The sequence below is a fragment of the Ammospiza nelsoni genome, chromosome 12 (genome assembly GCF_027579445.1).
Source record: "Ammospiza nelsoni isolate bAmmNel1 chromosome 12, bAmmNel1.pri, whole genome shotgun sequence".
Classification (NCBI taxonomy): Eukaryota; Metazoa; Chordata; class Aves; order Passeriformes; family Passerellidae; genus Ammospiza; species Ammospiza nelsoni.
The window spans coordinates 20,529,553-20,543,348 of NC_080644.1; the positions used below are offsets into that span (position 1 = coordinate 20,529,553).

General features: G+C 49.9%; 1 long non-coding RNA gene across 1 annotated transcript; it reads right to left on the reverse strand.

Moving 5' to 3' along the window:
* Positions 1–10,767: 10,767 nt before the first annotated feature.
* Positions 10,768–12,304, reverse strand: LOC132078653 (uncharacterized). The gene is made up of 5 exons (XR_009419287.1): positions 12,203–12,304; positions 11,613–11,648; positions 11,450–11,488; positions 10,991–11,059; positions 10,768–10,909 (listed from the first exon to the last, which is right to left on the reverse strand). It is a non-coding gene; the product is annotated as an uncharacterized LOC132078653 (long non-coding RNA).
* Between the last annotated feature and the right edge of the window lie 1,492 nt (positions 12,305–13,796).

A 13,796-nucleotide genomic window follows, 5' to 3' on the forward strand; every position in this document is an offset into this window, starting at 1 on the left:
TTGGACACTATGTCTGGGCTTAGAGATGAATCCAGAGTTGCCCATGTTTGTTTATGCTGATTCATCTTTTGAGGATTAGAATAATCAAAGCTAAACCATCCACTGTTGGAAGTGCTGGTCATGCTAGCATTTGCACTTCCAAAAAGCTCCAACTCCTCAGGTGGAGAATGCAAAGGAGTATTAAGTGATTGAATTAACAGACATTGTCGGTAGCCATCACTCTGACTGGCAGTATACCCTTTAGGCAATTTAATATTTACCATACTGCGCATACATAAGGCACGGTTATTAATAAAACTGCAGAATTCTTGAGGAGACGATACTGGCAATGCTGAGACAAAGCGACGACTGATTAATCTGTCTAGCAAGTGTTATTCATACATTATCTCTAGGTTGATTAAACTGTATTACCCTTAATTCTTCAGCTACCACTACACCTAGCAATATAACAAAAGTAAACCTCATTTTTCTGTTTTTACTTTGACCTTTTTTTTCTTATCAGTTTTTAACCTTTAACCCTTTTCAAAATACATTGTACCTCCCACCGATAATAAGCCAAGATTTTCTGCTCATGTGATTCATAAAGATCTAAAGCTGAGGCAGTGTTTAGTCCTGTTTCGTTCCGTAGAGCCCACTCCCAATTATGTTCCCAGTTATGTCTATGATTACAGGTATCACACCATAAACGAAAAAGTGACAACTGATCCACCCAAAAGGTCCTGTCACAACCCCCACAACACAGTGCCACCCAAGCAGCACAATTTGGGCTGTGACATTCAAGACAGTTCTCTTTTGCCGGTCCTTTTATATGGAAAGATGATAATGATTCAATAATGTCAATCAGTTCCCCGGTCGTCCGGCAACAGCGTTTTATCCCAAAGGGTTAAAACCACCCTCAGCTGAGCCACAATGTCCGGCCTTATCAGGCATTGCACGGTAGGTGGTAATTGGACTAAGAAAAGAAAGCTGTTAGCTGTTTTCATTTATGTGAACCTGGAGAGGAGGTGAATGGCGAGTCTGAAAACGATCCTTTCTGTCCTTGAGATTTTCACATCCACCTCTTCCCTGGGTTTTTCAAAAATGTTCAAAATCAGTTTTATAGTCTGTAATCCTTTAGTCATTTGGCTGAAATGGCATCAGCTGGGCGATTCTCAGTCCTTTGTTGATTTGGAGTGGTGAGAAAGTAGTATGCACTTGAAGCACTTAAAATACTTAACTTAGCAGACTTATTTTCAAATTAATAGAACTTAACTGGCTTCAAAATTCTATGGGCTAACTGTGCTACACTCTTTGCAACATAAGAATAGGCAATTCTAATAACTAAATAGTATTTTCAGCTAGCAAGGTTTCTCTGATGTTTACAACAACACTTTGAACACAAGTCATAAAACAAACACCTATCGTAAAAGCATAAATCTATCTAACATCACTTAAACTTAATAGCACTTATACTTAAAATACTTAAACTTAAAATACTTAAAATATTTAAACTTAATAGAACTTAACATTACTTAAACTTATCTTTACTTAAACTTAATAGAATTTTAAATCAACAGAACTTACATGTAAAATCTCTTAATTCTAACAAAACTATAACAAAATTTAACTGATTTTAGACTTATTTGTAAATAATGTAAGATCAAACTTAACAGAATCTAACTTATCTTAAACCTAATATGATTTAACCTTAACAGACCTCGAACTTAACAGAAAATAAACTTAACAAACTTAACCTTAATAGTATTTAGCATTTAATTTAACTTAAACTACTTAATAACAGATAAAACTTACTATAGACATAAAATATAGCATTTACTATAACTTACTTACAGGCCTGATTCTAAAATATTAAGCTAAAATAACTTTGTTCACGTGTTTGCTATAGCATTTCTATATCAAAAAGCACACTCACAACATCTCACTCATACAATCAGTCTAACATATCTTAACATTTTTAAACTTTTCAAAATATAATTCTAGAGTCTGATGTTCCACTGACTGAGCCATCTGGGCTTCTGATGTTAAAGTCTCTGCCAATACAGGTGATTTCAAGACAGCATAACCAATGCCGAGCCAAACCGGCCGAAATTTGACCCATGCATACAGTACGCTGATGCCTGTTTCAGTCTCTGCCAGGAAGAACTAAAGTGCCTTTAACTTTCCTTGTTTACCATCACTTGTTTCTTAATTTCAACAGGGATCTTTTCCTTTTGTTAACAAAAGTTACATCCATTAGGCTGTTAGGTCTTAAACTGAAGCTTTTGCCGGCTGTGGGGGGAGGGAGAAACGCTCCCGCTGCAAAAAGCGCTCCAGTCCTGCGGTGCGTGTGTCGGAGCAGGCGAAAACCCCCCCCTGCGCTGGGCTCTTTGTTTACTCGCCGGCAGGCTGACTCCGCTGCAGGCACCGCTGCACCCGTGGCTCCCCCCGCGGCGGCTTCGCTCTCCCCCCGCGGCGGCTTCGCTCTCTCCCGGGGCGGCGCGCCTCGGCTCCCGCGGCGGCGGCTCCGCTCTCCCCGCCGCTGCAGCGCAGCATTTTCGGCGGTCGCTCGCCATGGCTGCTCCCCATGGCGGAGCGCCCGTGCCGAGTTCGGAGTAGCACAGACTCGGAAGCGCCACGAGCTGCGGCCGCTGTCTTGCACTCAGAGAGATAGTAAAATAGTGCACCATATATCACTCGCCATGGCCTGCTTAGCTTCTTGGCAGTTTTACCACTCTCTAAAGCAGCCTCTGACAATAAATCACCGAATTCACACAATTCCGTTAACTCGTAAACTGTGTGGGGATTCACAAAGATTCCCCGTTCCAGACCATAAGCCAAAAGACCTTGCAATTCCTTCCATAAGTCTATTCCCTTAATTTGCCTGTTTTGCAAAAACATAATAAAAAGTTCATATGCGGCTTGTCTTTCCATACCTCTTTTTAAGTGCGCACTTTCACCTAGCAGCGTTTTCCCATACTTATGCCGCACATATCAGCTGGTCCCATCTATATGGTCACCAGGGCACGGCGCGTATCGGCGGTTTTCTTTTTTCCTCCGCTTTAATTTCGCGCTTATTGCCGCTCCCGCTGCTTCGGAGCCTGAACCATTCCTCACTTATCCTTTGGTGTTCGCAATCCCCGTGATGGCCGCGATCGTCGTGGTGTCTGCTATCACGTCCGGGTGTCACCAATTTGTTGAAGTGAAGGGGAGAACGACCATCCTATAATGCATCGAACTCCGAATTTATTGATCGATCAGTCACTTAAAATAACAGTGTTAATTAACTTCATGCATATTCCAAAATCCAGGTTTACGATAGGCTAACAGAGAAAACTCTAACCACTCCTTTTGTTTTACAATACCGTTGATTGTTTACATCAAACAAAACCAGTGTTCTCACTGTGATATGAACGGTTCTCAAAATTTCCATAACTGTTCCCAGGGTGCCATCTTTTCCCAGAGAGGATGTTACATTTGTTATGGGAAGACTGCCTGAGAACCTTATTGTTTATACAATGATGCCTGAGAGAGACTAATTGTTTATAGAAGTCAGGCTGGGAACTGCTTCACAGCTACCTGTTACTTTTCTCTCAATTGCATGGCTTCATGGCCTTTTTCTTTAAGCCATGCTTGAACTAAACTCCCGACACACGGATAAAAGGAACACGGCCTGAAAGCTTAACAGAGCTCAAACTTAACAGGACTTTACTTATACATTAACCTTAACTGATACTTTCAACCTCACAATTTAGCAAAAGAGCACAGCGTAACAGCATGTAACGTAACTTAAACCTATGACTTCGCAATTTAACAGAGGAATAACACTTAACAATATTGAACTTAACATAAAAATTATATTAAAGGTAACCGCTTAGCAAAAGAAAAACTCTCAGCAGCATTTAATTTAACTTAGGCCTTGTGATTTAACCTTCCCTACAGGCCTGACTGACTCAGCTATCCAAGGCACTCCAACCCCTCAGAGAGCAGCATTTCTGCTAACCACGTTTCCCCAGCACAGGCACTCCTGTGTGCACACAGACACAAAGAGTCAGTGCAAGGCACATGGGAGGAATTCCCCTGAGGGCAGGAAATGCTCACTGTGGATCCTTTGGCATCTCCCCAGTGAGTGAAGGGCTGAGCCTGGAGGAGTGGGGGGATCGGCCCAGGCTCTGTGGTTGTTCAGGATCCCTGAGTGCAGCAAACGGGAGAGTTCCCGGCTGGGAGAGGCCCCACTCAGAGGGAGTCGCTGGCCCAGTAGAGCTCCAAGGGCTCCTTTTGGGGCGCTGTTTGCAGGGCCCCAAGAGAGGGGCTTCAGGCCCAGCAATGGCTCATCCTGGCCACACTTGGCACCAACAGCTTTCTTTGGTAGGGTGAGAACAGGGATCTTGTGCCACTGAGGGAACAAAAACAGTTCCCAGGGCTGCTCCTACAGGAACCAGGAGCTGGTTGGGCAGCAGCAGTTCCTGGAGCAGACAGTGTTTGTGATGAGCTGCAGAGGAGCTGAGCCCAGGGGCTGTTGGCCAAGGCCCAGGCCCAAGGAGCATTTCTCAGCTGGCAGGGCTGCCTGAGAAGGGGAGGGGGGAATGCAGCAGCACAGGGCCCATGGAACCAAGGGACCATTGTGACACTGTGGGGCCCTGTGAGACCAAGGGACCATTTTGGCAATGTGAGGCCTCATGGAGTCATGGAGACCACTGTGACATTGCTGGGCCTCATGGAACCATGGGGACTGTACTGATGCTGTGACTCCATGGAATGTAGGGATCATTGTGACACTGAGAGGCCCCATCGAACCAAGGGTCCATTGTGACACCACCGGGCCTCATGGAACTATGGAGACCATTATGACACTTTGTGGTGTCATGGAACCAGGTGGCCATTGTGACACTGTGGGACTCCATGGAACCAAAGGTTCATTGTGACATTGCAAGGCCTCGTGGAACCATGAAAAGACAATTAAGACACTTTACAGCCTCTTGGAACCAAAGGGCTATTGTGACACTGAGGGGCCCATGGAATCATAGAGACCATTGTGAAACTCAGGGGACTCATGGAGACCATTGTGACACTATGAGGCCCCATGGAATAAGCAAAGCATTGTGACACTGTGAAGCCTCATGGAACCAGTGAGACCTTTGTGACCCTGGGAGGACCATTGTGATATTGTGGGGCCTCGTGAAACGAAGAGGCCTTTGTGACACTGCAGGGCTGCATGGAACCAAAGGTCCATTGTGACACTGCAGGGCCTCATGTTATCAGTGGTCCATTGTGACAGTGGGCAACCAAAGGAGACCATTGTGACACTGCAGGGCTGCATGGAACCAAAGCTCCAGGGCGACACAGAGTGACCTGCTGTCATCAATGGTCCATTGTGACACTGTGGAGCCAAAGGAGAGCATTGTGACACAGCAAAGCCCCAGGGTCCAAAGGTCCATTGAGACATTGCAGGGTTCATGGAACAGAGGAGTCACGAGACATTTTGGGGCCTGGGGAACCACGGAGACCATTGTGACACTGCAAGGGCTCTTGGAATCCTTGGGACCATTGTGACACTGCAAGGGCTCATGGAATCCTTGGGATCATTGTGACACTGCGGGGCCTTATTACACCTGGGGGCCACTGTGACATTTTGGGACCCTATTGAACCTGGGGACCAGTGACATGGCAGGTCTTCTTGTAATCAAGGGGCCATTGTGACACTGCTGGAACCCATGGAATCAAGTCACCATTATGACACTGCGGGGCCCCATGGATCCAAGGCACCATTGTGACACTATGGAGCCCCATAAAACCAACAGAAAACAGAACAGGTCTGGCTGGTTTGGCTTCCCATGGACTGCCTGACTGATCTAAGTGACCTTTGCATGTTGAGGGTCACTTCTCATCTGCTGCTAAAACGCTGGGGCTCTGTGCTTTCCTTCCCAATGGAAAAGAACTGTCCTTCTGCTCCAGGCACCCATGGCCAGAATTGGGATTTCACCTCCAAAGTTCCTTATATCCAGAGATTGTTCCCATAGGAATATTGCCAGGATAAGTCTGGCTGGCAGTAGTTTCACAAGGGTCACCTCTCATCTATCCCCAAAACACTGGGGGAGGCTCCATGCTCTCCTTCCCATGGGAGAGAACTGTCCTGCTTCTCCAGGTGCCCATGGCCGAGATTGGGTTTCCACCCCCAAAATTCCCTAAATCCAAAATCTGCTATTATTGACAAGTCTAGCTGGCCTTGGCCTACTGAGGCTCTCACCTGCCTTCCAAATCTTGGGGCTCTGTGCTTTCCTTCCTATGGAAAACAACTGTCCTTCTCAGCCAGGTGCTCATGGCCAGAATTGGGATTTCACCTCCAACACTCCCTGTTGTGACAGACTGGAGGAGACTGTTGGCTAGAAACATTTCATATGTTGAGGAGGAAGGGACAGGCCCAGCCTTGCCCTGCCCTGTAAGCCCAGCCTTGCCCTGCCCTGTGACCCCAAGGGGCCTCCAGTGTGTTTACGGTTTCTACCTGACCTGCGGCACACTGAACCCCCAGCACTGCCATCCCAGCCGGGGCACTGGGGCCCTCTTGGCTCTACTCAGTGCTGCTGCTGTACTCGGGGCACCCTAAACCCCGCTAGCGACCCACGTCCCCCCACTGCAGGGATTGTGCGCGACTCACACTGCCCCGATCCTCCACGCACCCGGAGCTCCGTTCGGGCTTTGCATGCTAACTCACCAATTCACCTGCCATCTTTACTTGAGTTTGGTGCACAGGAAAAACACCAGCCAGATATCTGCAAGAGGTCAGGAATTACACAAATTTTTACAGGCAAAGTACAAAAAAACCAAGAAACTTTGGAAGAGGATTTCATGCAACATCCAATTACAAAGAAAACACTTATCCTAGCAGTAACTTCATTAACTTAGTTCATTTGACGTAGAAATCATTGAACACGTAAGCTGTTGAGGTACCCAAAAATGTTCCATATAAAGAGCATTAGAAGAAGAAGAAAGAGAGACAGAAAGACAGAAGCTCTATAGAAAGACACACATCTGACTAACAGCTCCTAGGATTCCAGTGTGGGTGAGACACAAACCCCAGGAGAGGGCAGAGTCCATACCAGGGGCTGACCTTGCACTCCGTGTTTTTAAGCCTCCGGGCCTTTGTGGGCCTCCCCCCAGGTGGGATTTCTGATCACTCAGGCAATCAGGGCTGGGTTAGCACTGTCCTCACTGTGTGACTGATTGACAGCTCATCCCACAGTGTCTCAGGACATTGATCTCATCCATCCTCTCATAGTGACTATTGGTGACACTGGGGAACCTCATGGAACCATGGGTCAGTTTTGACCAGGTGGGTCCAAGGACACCACGGTGACATCAGGGAACCTCGTGGGAACAAGTGGCCATTGTGATGCTGTGGATCCCCATGGAACCAAGGGAACATGGAACAGGCTGATGCCTTCAGTTTTAGCTGTCATATTTCCAGATTCTCTACTGCATTAGTCTGTAACTCTGTACTTCATACACAGTGTTAGCAAGTTCTCTTCACAGTGTAGTCTGACAAAACAATCCTTTTCCAGCCCCAGAACTGGACACTGTTGCAGCTTCAGGCACAAAAAGTGCAAACAACAGCAAATTGAGGAAAGCAAACTGGGAGGATGGGACTGCATAACCTGAGGCTGTAACTGGACAACTAACCCCAATATTTAAATGGACCAAACCTTGTAAAAGTGTGAAAACTCCTGACCAGTCATCCATTTTGAGTGTAACCTCGACTGGGCTCTTGTCCTGCTCAAGGTGAATCCTTTGAAGGCCTTTTAATAAATCCCAGCAAGAGGCAGAAGCCATGAGAAAGCTGACAACTCTTTGTGAGAACAGAGTTGTGGAGCAGTGAAAAACAACTTGTTTTTCCTGAGAAAGAGCTCTAGGACTGTGGAAAACAACCTACTTTCCCTGAAAAAGAGCTGTAAGACTGATAAACACCAGCCACCTGTATAAACTGTATTTTTCCTCTTAGATAGAAAAATGAAAACTATCTCTCACAAACAACTTTTCCTGAACATACACACCAGGGGTTTGAGTGACCAATCAATACAGGGTAACAACTTGTTGCTGACCAACTGGGGATAGACAGGGGATGTTCTTAAAAAACCCTACAAAAAGGCCTATAAAAAGACTGTATAAAAATAGCACAGGATTGATCCTTTCTTTTTGCACCATAAAACGTGGCCTGCATCCCTTTCAGTGCCCTTTTATTTCATAGCTTTTTGGATGGTCTGTTCCAGTTCACCCCCTGTATGTTGTCTTTCCCCAAGCTGGATTATTCCCAGGTTATATCCCTCCCCTTTTATCCTTCAATCATTATAATCCCCACCTTGTATTCCAGTGCCTTCCCTATCCATCCCTGTAAACTCTGCCCCTGTTCTAGACCCTTCCCTGTCAGTCTCCTGTAAACCCCTCCCCTGCAGGTTCCGCCCCTCGGGAATTCCCCTCATGGATGATGCCCCATTGGCCCATGTGACCTGCCCTCTCCACCCCCTTATCCCATTGGTCTCTGAGATGTATTCCCCGCCTTTTACTCCTCCCTCCCTGATTCCCAATTGGCTCAGCGATCGTGCCCACCCGCAGTTGTAGTGCTGTATAAAATCCTGAGCACACTGGTGCTTGGGGCTTTTTGGTGCCTGTTCTCTTTGACGAATAAATCTTCCTCAGAATCTCACACCAAAGGCCTCCCTCTCCTCTTTGGTCTGCTCCCTGACGCTGACACCATTCCAGCTGTGGAGCAGGTGGAGTTAAGGTTCAGCTCTCCCTGTATCAGGGGAAGCTGCTCCCCACTCATGGCATGCAGCACCCCTGAGCCAGCTGTGTACTCCATCGCGGTGTCAGCCAGGGGCTCCTGCTGGGCTGAGTCTGCGCTCAGGCAGGGCTCAGGTCCCCCACAGCATCTCGGTGTCACCTGTGAGCCCCGAGGAGAAGACACCTCTGTGCCCTCTGCTCAGAATTTCACTGCCAGGACAGCAGGAATGCAACCCAAACGTGCCTTCAACCTGCTGGGGTGGGCAACTCCTGCACCAGCAGCTTTCTTGCCATTCTGCTGCTCATGGCCAAGACATTTTCCCTGCCCCCCTGCCAGGGGAATGCCCTGTGCCAGTTCTGCTGTGAGGCTTCCTTGGGGCGATGCCGGCACCAGTGGTTCCTTCAGTATTGGAACTGGAGTCAGTGAACATGACTGAGCCCTGGTGAGCTCTCAGGATGGCCGGGGACAACTGGTCCACCTGGCCCACCCCAAAATTCACCCAAGTCCTGCTGGAGCCGATGGACCCAGCAGCCAAGAACGACCCCAGAGCCAGGTAGAACCACTCGCCCTTTCCCAGGACACCATGGTGGCTCTACCCCACTGTGGCCAGGCATTACAGGCGACCATGTAGGGCCCCTCGCCTAGGAAACCCCAGAGCCCCACAGTGCCCCGCAGACAGGTAGACCCAGCAGCCCCATCCCGCCAGGGAACCAAATTCCAAGACCAATAAATAATTTCAACATACTTTTGACATAGGAAGATTTTTTTTTTGACATTTAAATTCTTTTGAGTAAATAAAGAATTTTGGGGTTGTTATATTGTATTTGCAGGGTTGCCCAACGAAGTCAGGAATGATGCATTTAACTCCATGTTCTCAGAAGACTAATTTATTACTTTATAATACTATCTTATAATAAAGTATACTATACTATACTATACTGAAGAACAGAGAAAGGATTCTTAGTGAATGTTCAAAAGATAATAATGAAAACTCGTGACTCTTTCCAGAGTCTCGACACAGCTTGGCCATAATTGGCCAATGAGTCAAAGTAACTCACACCAGAATCCAATCAAACAATCACCTGTGGGTAAACAATCTCCAAACACATTCTGCACATGAGCACAACACAGGAAAAGCAAATGAGATAAGATTGGTTTTCCTTTTTCTCTGAGGTGTCTCAGCTTCCCAGGAGAAAAATCCTGGGCGGAGGGATTTTTTCAGAGAATGTGAATGCCACAGTGTTAGAGATGAGTAATGAAATGGTTGGCTTTCCCAATTAAAGGGTGAACATGATAAGTATGTTAAGAGAAGTTGTACAGATGTATAGTTATGTTACTGCAATGTGTCCCCCCCACCCAGCATTGTTATCCCGGGCTGATCTTGGTAGTCCGGGCATTTGGGGAGGGGCAGATTGTTCCTAAGAGGCACGGCTTAGCAACACCTGCCCTCCAGTCCAGTTCCAAGAAAGCAGTCTACACCAATGGACAGCGAGGAAGAGTCAACAGACAGCCTTTGGGAGGAGCTAGGGCTGCCTGTTGCAACAGCAAGGCTATAAAAGGGAGAGCAGCCATTGTGTGGATGAGCCAGACACGTGGTTACCAGCCATGAAGTGGGGGAGGCTCCCAGCACTGTAACTTTTTCCTTATTTAGTCCTTTTGTTGTAAGTTTGGTTAAGGTTTTAATAAACCTTTCAAAATTTTGAGAAGTGAACGGTCATTTCTCACAGAGAGAAAAAGTTTTAAAAGAAAGCTTTTTTTAAATTTGTTTTTCTTTTAAACCCAGGCCATTCCTACCACACTCACAGTGAACCACAGCCTTTCTCACCACCTGGACACCCACCCCCCCAGTCAACTCACTCCCCCTGGATTCTGCACAACTCCCAACACACCATTTGTTGAGGGGAAGGCACAGACTGTGTAAAGGCAGCAGAGCCCAGACCTGGCCTGACTTCCCTGGACCACTGGAAAGGAGGAAATCCAGATCCACAGACACACACACGGACACTGAGCAAAGCTTTGCTCAAAGGGTTTATTGATTCTTGATGATTGATTCTTCAGGAGAAATGGCCCAGGGCTCAAAGAGTTCAGGGGGTTCCTCCAGGGATGATCATCTCCTCATGCCACTGGAGAGGAAAAAGGACACTGGTCCTTCCAACCCTAAAAGACCAACCCCAGAAGGTGACCTCTGGAGCCCCTCTGGGCTTTGTCCCCAGCCCTGTCCCTGCAGGCACGGCTCACCTAGGCATCCAGAGAGGCAGCCAGGCGCTTCTGCCGCAGGAGAGCCCGCAGCTCTTCAGCCACAGGGGGCTGGGGACAAAGGCAGCGTTAGAGACCCACTGGGGGCACCGGGCTGCACTGGGAGGCAGGGGAGAGCAGGGGGGCCTTGGGGAAGGGGCTGTGGCAGCAATGGGGTGCAGGAGCTGCTGTGCTGCTGCCCAGAAGCACTGGGCTCCGGGCCAAGAGGCACAGCTGGGGCAGGGGCTGCGTCCTGGCTCATCCAGGGGGTCCTGGGGTGACAGGGATGGAATGCAGCAGGGCCCTGGGCAAAGGCTTCACTGGGGAAGAGCCCTGGGGCAGGGCATTATCTGGGCTGTCAGGAGGCGTGCACTGGGCTGTGCTGGGACAGACTGGGATGGCCTGGGCTGTGGTGGCCATGCAATGGGAGGGTCTGGCACCGGCAGAACTTGTGGTACCCACCAGAGGCATCTCCAGGACCGCGACATTGTCTAAATCCAACTGCAGAGAGACCAGGAGACCTCGCTGGTCACTGGGATGTCCCCAGTGCCAGCAAGGGATGGGGGGACACCACTGCCCCTCAATTCCCTGAGGGGATGCCCTCCAATGCCAGCAGCCCACTCACCTCCCGCAGATCATCTTGGGTTCCTTCCAGGAGTGCCTGGAAAGGAGAACAAAGGCTGGGTCTGGACTGGACCTTGTGGGGCTGGGGGGGACACAGGGGTAGGGAGCAGAGCACAGGCAGAGGGATGGGAATTCAGGGCCTCCAAGAAGATCTGTTTGAGGTGGGGGGAGACCCAAAAGCACTGATCTGGGGTCAATTGAGAGTCCAGGGGACAGGGCTGGGGGTGTGGAAGGAGCAGGGTGTGAGGTACAGGGGAGGAGAAAGGAATTGAGGTGTAGGGACATGAGAGTGCAAGGGAGGGGCTTGGTGAGGACAGAAGAATGAGGACAGGTGGGACAAAACCAACAGGACTGGGAGATGGTGTGGGGGGGGGGGGGGGGGTGAGTCAGGGAATTGTACAGGGGGACCCCTCTGCAGTGGCCAGGAAGAAAGACAAAGGATTGAGGGGGGGCATGAAAGGAAAGGCCTCAGGAATGGTCAGTGGGAGGGCAGCTGGGGACCCTGAATGGGACACAGAGGAGGGACCAAAAGGGTGGGATGGGAGGCCAGAAAGGGCAGGATGTGGGGACAGTGTTTGGCTGGTGCCTCACCTTGGCCTGTGCCGGGGGCCACAGCAGGATGGAGAAGAGCAGGGCCACGCTGATCACAGCCACCTTCATCTTCCTCTGGCTCTGGGCAGCGCTGCCTGAGGCTGCAGCAGGTGAGGAGCACCTTTATCCCTGCCGGGACTCCTCCCTGCACCCTCCCTGCCAGCCCCCAGGCCAAAGCCCGGCTTGGCACAGCCCCTAGCCCTGGCACAGAGCCCATCCCACCCCACCTGAGGCACGGATCCAGCCCCCTTGCCCGGCATCCCTCCAGCTTCCTGCACAGGGCAGCTGCCCCTGGAAGGGCCCAGGCACCTGTGGGGCTAAGGGGGGCAGCCAGGGAGCCAAAGGCACCTGGGGACCCTGTGGGGACAACCCCCAGTCCAACACAATCCATCCTCCAACAGCCCCCAGTGCCAGATCCCCCATCTCCTGCTGCCCCTCCCCTCCCAGAGCTTTCCCTGTGGGACACCCCAGAGCTTAGCCTGGCCCCAAACCCAACATGTGGGAGAACAAGGGGAACAAGGGACACGTGATCAGGTGGCTGATTGGCATCTCAGACACCGCAGACACTGGGGAGCACTGGGCAATGCTGATCACCTGCAGACAAGGCTGAGGGCTGGGGAATGGCTCAGCTGTTACAATTCCCACATCCACACAACTCGATATCCCTTTCCCTGCAGATGCCAAACCCGACCAAGCTCCATGCCCAGAGCACTGTCCAGAGGGGAATATGCCCTGCCCTGCTCCTCATCCTGTCACACCTGCAGCCTCGGAGCCCTCCCAGAGCACCTGGGTCATGGCCCTGGCTCTGGGCCCAGGCCAGCACTGGCCCTGAGCAGGATGTGCCCATCCCAGGGACTTTGGGAAGTGGGCACCTGTCCCCAGGCAGCCACTCGGAGCTAATTGGGGTGACAGAGGTGCCCTGTGAGGAGGAGGGGTGTTGGTGCCTGCCAGCATCTCTGACGAGCCCTGTTTACCCAGGCCCTGAGGCACCAGGAGGACATTCAGACATCCTGGGCCTCCAGGAAGGAAAATCCACAGTGAAGTGGTTTCTGAGAGCTGTCCAAGGCTGTGATTCCTGTTCGACATTCCAGGGCATTAGTGAGGGGTTCTGCATCTCTCTTTTTCCGGGGACCTTTTGGATCCAGCAGAGATGTCTTGTGGGCCACCTGGGAAAACATCTCAGGCCACTGCCTTGACTGTTTGCTCTGGAACTTGCCCCAGGAGCTGCAGGGCCCAAGGGGGAGGATTTTCCTCAGGGGTTTTGCTGCTTTGTGCCCTTGGAGGAGAGACCAGAGTGTCCTCATGGGAGATTTGAACAGACGGACAAGAGCTGTGACATCATTGGTGGGCTGAGGTCACCTTGGGGAGAAATTTAAGGAAGTGTCTGCAGGGTCCTAAATGGTGAATGAATGGATGAAGGAGATTCTCACTGTCCTGACCCACTATCCAGCAAAACCACAGACAAGGGAAGAGGCCTGGTGGAATCAGGGGAGAAGCAGACCTTGTTGAGCCTGGTGCACACTGGGTAGTGTGGGGTGATCCCCTGCTGGTGTCCCAGCTGTCAGTGCAATACCACTGCTCTGATGGACTGGGT